The sequence below is a fragment of the Haemaphysalis longicornis genome, unplaced genomic scaffold (genome assembly GCF_048455015.1).
Source record: "Haemaphysalis longicornis isolate Haplotype H1 unplaced genomic scaffold, Haemaphysalis longicornis Haplotype H1 scaffold_5, whole genome shotgun sequence".
NCBI lineage: Eukaryota > Metazoa > Arthropoda > Arachnida > Ixodida > Ixodidae > Haemaphysalis > Haemaphysalis longicornis.
In genome coordinates this window covers 143,566,440-143,572,221 of record NW_027526385.1, presented here as the reverse complement: position 1 = coordinate 143,572,221, position 5,782 = coordinate 143,566,440, and positions in this window count along the sequence as shown.

Genomic DNA, 5,782 nt, shown 5'->3' with positions numbered 1-5,782 from the left:
AAACTCTTCGTCTCATTTAATCAACCCCAACGCCTTGAGTTCATCATTTCGACCGCCGTCTCCCAGAACTTCAACACCATCGCCCTGCCAGCCTCCTGCCAAATCAACCGGAGCCCGGGCGATTGGGTTCCTCATCGACACCGGACTTCGGAGAAACGATCTTTACTGGGCGGTTATCAGGCGTTCTCCACACATTTGGCGCATGAGGTGCTGGTCAGGGTGGCGACATTGATGGAAGCTGCGGCGTTCGTGGGGCGCAAAGCCATGCCTGCTGGCGAGGTCATAGCAATGCTCCTGTGTAGGTTAGCGGTGGCGATATGGCAGCAGCCATAGGCCCCGATGAGCAGGCCGAAGGGAGAGCTTCGGTCACTTGTTCCCGTATCGCTTGCTGAAGTGTTGAAGACAATGGGGGCGCTGTTACCGCAGCAGGCACACACGATAGAAGAGATAGTTGACGCGCGATTTTTTGGCGAATAAAATCTTGAATGCGGGGCATCAGGGAAGACTCCTCGCTGCCGATGACCAATCCCGAAAGGGGCTCTCGCGGTTGTAACGCTGATCGCCGCGTGAGAAGCCGCTGCTTGCGGAATTCGTCGAAGCTCTGGCAACAGTTGATGACGTCCCCGACACTCCGAGGACCCTTACTCAGCAAGATCTGAAAGGCGTCTTCGTGTATCCCCATAAGGAGATGCTTGATCTTATCACCCTCGCTCATAGAAAGTTCTGCCCCCTTGCACAGGCCGATAACATCTTCTTTGTAACTCGTGTATGTTTCGCCTGCGTTCTGCGCCCGCTTTCGCAAACGTTGTTCGGCGCGAAGTTTCCGCACGGCTGGGCGGCCAAATACTTTCAGAAAATAGGTCTTAAAAGCTCGCCAAGGCTGCAGGTCGGCTCCGTGGTCCAGGTACCACGTCTCAGCGAGTCGCTTGAGGGTAAATGGGATATTGTTCAGCTTCATCTTGTCATCCCATCTGTTATGTGCGCTCACCTTTTTATAAGATGACAGCCAATCCTCGACGTAATGGTCGTCATCGCCATTGAACATCGGTGGGTCTTGCTCGCGGAATGCACCGGAACAGACGATGGGGGGTTGCGAAGGAGACGCCATTTCCCGAGGGTCGTAAGTGGACAGGACGCGACGGAGACTTCTGCTTCGTAACTCCAGGCTGCGGTGAGGACGGGAACCCACACACTCCACCAATTGAAGAGGAGTTTATTGGCCCTGAATGGTAGCGTTCCAGGTGACGGTACTCAAGTAGGCACTGAGAGGACTAGCCGGAGCGATGATAACAATGCAGCGAGCAATCAGAGATCGTGGCACGTTCTCTATGAGGCCGGTGCTATCTCCTCGTCGTCTTCACAGCCCTCGTTTACAACATACCCATTATTGCCCATTGCCACCGTATCAGAGCAGACCCACATGCGGCATAGTGCGTCCTTCGCAGTGTCTGATAGCATACTCTAAACGAGCGGATCTTTTGCACTACAGTTCATACAAATATGTCCTTGTGAAATTATTTGCCTTAACCTTTTTTGCACAGCAAAAACCTGTAGTCATAAGAACCCACGTGATATCCAGCCGGCACTGCACGTAATTAGAGATAACTTGAAGCATCCAGTTCACCGAGTTATCAACTGGCTATATCAATTTCATATTTTCATTGAAACAATATTCCACAGTTTATGCATGGTCCCTATTCCGAAGTAAATTATGGTAAAGTGGTTTAAATTTCAACTGTATAATGCTACCATAATAATCACTTCTCCCACTATTGCCTACAAAAATATGATTAGCGTTTGAAGTTGTCTATCCAAACTGTGCGCGATTATTTGTCACTGCCTGTATTATGCCACATAAGCGCATAGTAATTTGTGTTCTGTGAAAGCGGCTTCAAGCTGAGGTCGGGTGAAAGTGCTCACATTGTGGTTATTCACTGTCGTTAAACGTTTTCTCTAAGTTCTGCTGGGAAAGAAAGGCATTAGAACCTTGCTATTGGGAAATGTCCTGGTGTGGCTTTGCACGGAATAACTTTGTAGAGCCCATTCAAAGAGAAGACCCCACTGCGCAGCGAAACCGTATCTCCTCTCTTACGCCAGCTGCACGCGAGCCTCCGTCGGGTGAGCCTGCTCGTTGGCGTACGTCACACTGCTTTCTGCTGATACTATGGCTTACCGCTACAGCTTAATCACTCGGGTCAGCAATAAGTAAGGTGGTGTTGAAATTCTATGATATAACGCGTGATGGGGTAGCACCTCATTCTTAGTTTGCCTTTTACTGAAGAAACGGCGTTGTTGTGTGTTACTCGGGTAGCACTAGTGTAAGATTCTGTCTTGATTTCTCTCTCTCTCTTGTTCTTAAGCGCATCCTAATGTCGGCCGGGTGATGATTTTACTTTACGATTTTACTTTTTCTTCATAAAACGTGTTCTATTTTCTTCATCAATACTTTTGGTTTGTATATATGTAGGACTCAATATATTTGTCGAAAATTTTAATCTCGGCTGTCTGTTGTTGGATGCGTTAAAGAAGGCTTTTGAGTACTATATCACTGTGGTGCAAGCAGTTCACAGGGTAAAAGGGCTTCGCCTTGCTTTTTCTGTGTTTATGCTTGCACGCCTTTCCTTTTAAACTATAGACTCGGCTACAGCGAACCTTCAAAAACTGTCCCCCTTATCTGCGTCAGCCGTTGTATTATTTTAAAGCAAAGATACGGCCCTTGGTTTACTAGCCGCGATCCTGCAGCGTGCCATCACACTACCCTTTGGTCAGAAGTTCTCATTAGCCCTTCAGTATGTAGGCACGAGGGTCACCTTATGGCCTCCATCATTCTTGCACAAAATGACGGAAACTTGCCAGACATCGATACGTGTTATTTTTCCGGGTTTATGTACCAATGTTGTGGAAAACCAAAAGACAAATTGCTGGGACGTACAAAGGGAACCTTGGGATCGTTTTTAATAGATATTAAATTGTGAGCGTGAGCAGGAACCGAGGAACTTTTTTAACAGCATACATAAAGTATAGGTCCAATATCAATATTTCTTTTGAAATATTTTTATATACATTTTTTCCTATATTAATTTTTCCTACTAGTATAACCCAGTCAGGCTTTTTTGAACTTTTGAAACTTGTTTTAGTGACTTTTTTTAACGTCGACAAGTCCGTCCCTGCACAGAAGTCTAGACTTCAGCCAAACGAATCACGCTTGGCCCACCAATACACCTGCAAAGGTGAATTTCAGTCATTATCATCTTTAAAAATGTTTAGGGCAGGTGTTACTGCATGGAGTGCAGCATACGCACAGGACACGTCTAACACAGTTATTTGAAGCTGTGTTTCCAGAAATAATTTTTTATTTATTTATTGTTATAATTTTGTTGCGTCCAAGCACGGAGAACGGGGCTGCTTTTGCTGGTGGGGCCACCATCGGCACATTCGTATTACTTGCTAGTTGGGCCTCGTCTACTGCCATAAGCAGTCGGCTCAAATTTTCTTCCCATGCAAATAACTAGTGGAGCATGAAACAACAAAGAACATGTTTACACTGAGTCTTTCAAAATACCTTGGTGTAGTTTCTAGCCATTGGGAAAAGTTTATGAATCACCAAGAACTCAGACGAATGCATGTAGACTCATGTTGACAAATTGTTTTCCAAAACTAAGATATATTGGGGAATTCTCGATTTTTCTAACATAGAACGTGTTTAAATCTACAGTAGAGGAAGCCTGTTTTCTTTATTTACTGCTAAAAACGTTTTCGCAAGGCCTAGAAACTTTTGGTATAAATCGTACGCCGCTGTCTGCGTCTCCATTGGCTGCTCAATCAACAAGCTACTTCCTCTGCAGAGAGTCATACATGAAGGTGGTTTCGATCGTGGTCGGGTGTTATGTATAATAAAAAGGATTCATAAATGATTTTACTCTGTTGGGAAATGCTGAGAGGACCCACGAATGGCTGCGATAAAACATCCGCTTCGCCGTTCGAAAAGCAATGTGTCATGTGTACTTTATGTCTGTGCCTCGTATATTGGTAGAGGGCAGCATACCTGTTCACAACTACTTTAAAAATAGATGGATTACATGTTAGCGTAATACACAAGACGCATTCACAACACCAGCCAGCCGCTCAGGTTCCGTCGGCGGCATATATAGGAGCAGCAAAAATTAAGCTTGCGGCGTGGTTCGAATCCGAAGCATAATATAATGGTAAAATCTGAGACCGTCGCGATCCACTCAGTACAGCTGTCAACCGCCAGTGGAAATTGCTCTGAGTGATTTTTCGGCAATTTTGGTTTTGTGTAAGGTTCACTCAGTAAGACGACTGCCATACGACCCAGTAGCAAAAACTACGGATGCATCGCTTTTGTCGGAGATGTGTGTGACCATAAGCGGGTGCATGTGACCACAAGCAATTGACCGACGTAAGTGCGTGATGAGTAGTTGGGATTCTGCAATGTGGTAGCTTTAAGGAAGATGCACAAGACATTAGCTCGGTAAAGTATTTCCAAAGACACTGAAATGCTTCCGTATTCACGGAGTGTCAGTAGATGAAATATTGCCCGAACACTACCACTATGCTTCTAGAAGCATACTGAAATCCATTTTTATTTTCAACGTAATGGTTGAGAATCAAAAATATCTTGTTAAGCATATAACTGCTCGATAGAAGAGCCAGCAGCGAAAGAGTACGGTGCTGCAGGATTTCCAATGTCTTCAAAAAACAGTTTCTGCCTTTAAACATTTGTTTGCTTGGTAAGAAACTTTTAAAAAATGGAAGTGTATTTCGCAGAGATTTGATGTCTTGCCTAGATAATTCGGACAATGATGTGTCGTGGCAATACACGGGATGTATTTACGAGGCACACTAAGCGTGTTATCAAGTATAAACTGGAACGCAGTGGCAGCTTAGGCGGCTTCGATTCCCCGAGTTGTGGTTGTTGCTACTTCATTAAATGGCGCATACAGCCATTGGAAAAGGCCTTGAAATGGGTTAGCTTTTCAGCACTAAAAAGCCCCCTCCTAGCACTATATAATCAGTCTACTAAATTCAAGTGGGGAAATGACCACGGAGATATTTAGTAGAATTCGATCAAACATATAGATTGGTGTCACCGTTGGGAGTACTGGGAAAAGTCCACTTCTCAAGCGGGTTTAGAGGACCGGAGTTAGTTCCCTAAAGGCACACGTTAATGGCCGCAACTGCACCTTTAAGACAAAACATTAGATATGCTGCCCCGAGCGAAATCAGTGCGAGCATCGACAGAACAATGTCAAAGCCCACCAGGGGGCTGTCTGTATCAGTCGCTTGATGCATGTGGTCTCACGTTTTTTGTCAAGAACTTGCGCTAGAACGCACAGATCTCCCCGAGAGTGCCACCGATGCAATCGTAAGGACGAGTGGACACCGGAAATATCCAACTTCACGTCGGTCCAGTGGAAGTTTCAGCCGCTGTCGCTTCAATAAACCCCGATCACGCCAAGCGGGCTCTCTAAACCTAACCTGGAAAAGAGCAGCCGCCACGCGTGACCAGCGCCACGTGCTATGAGCGCCAGCCTCCCCGTGCTCGTCCTCCGCCTTCGCCTCGGACACGGCCCCCGGGCCCTGCCCTACCACTAAAGTTGAGTGCGCACCGCCCAAGATTCGCTCGTGCCACTAGACAACCCAACAGGCGAGGAAGGCGCAAGCTCAAGTGCCAATGCGCTTCACGAAACCCTACATGCGACGCCTCTCGCAACTGAACCTTCACACGCCATGGAATTAGAAGCCGAAGACAATCTAGAAA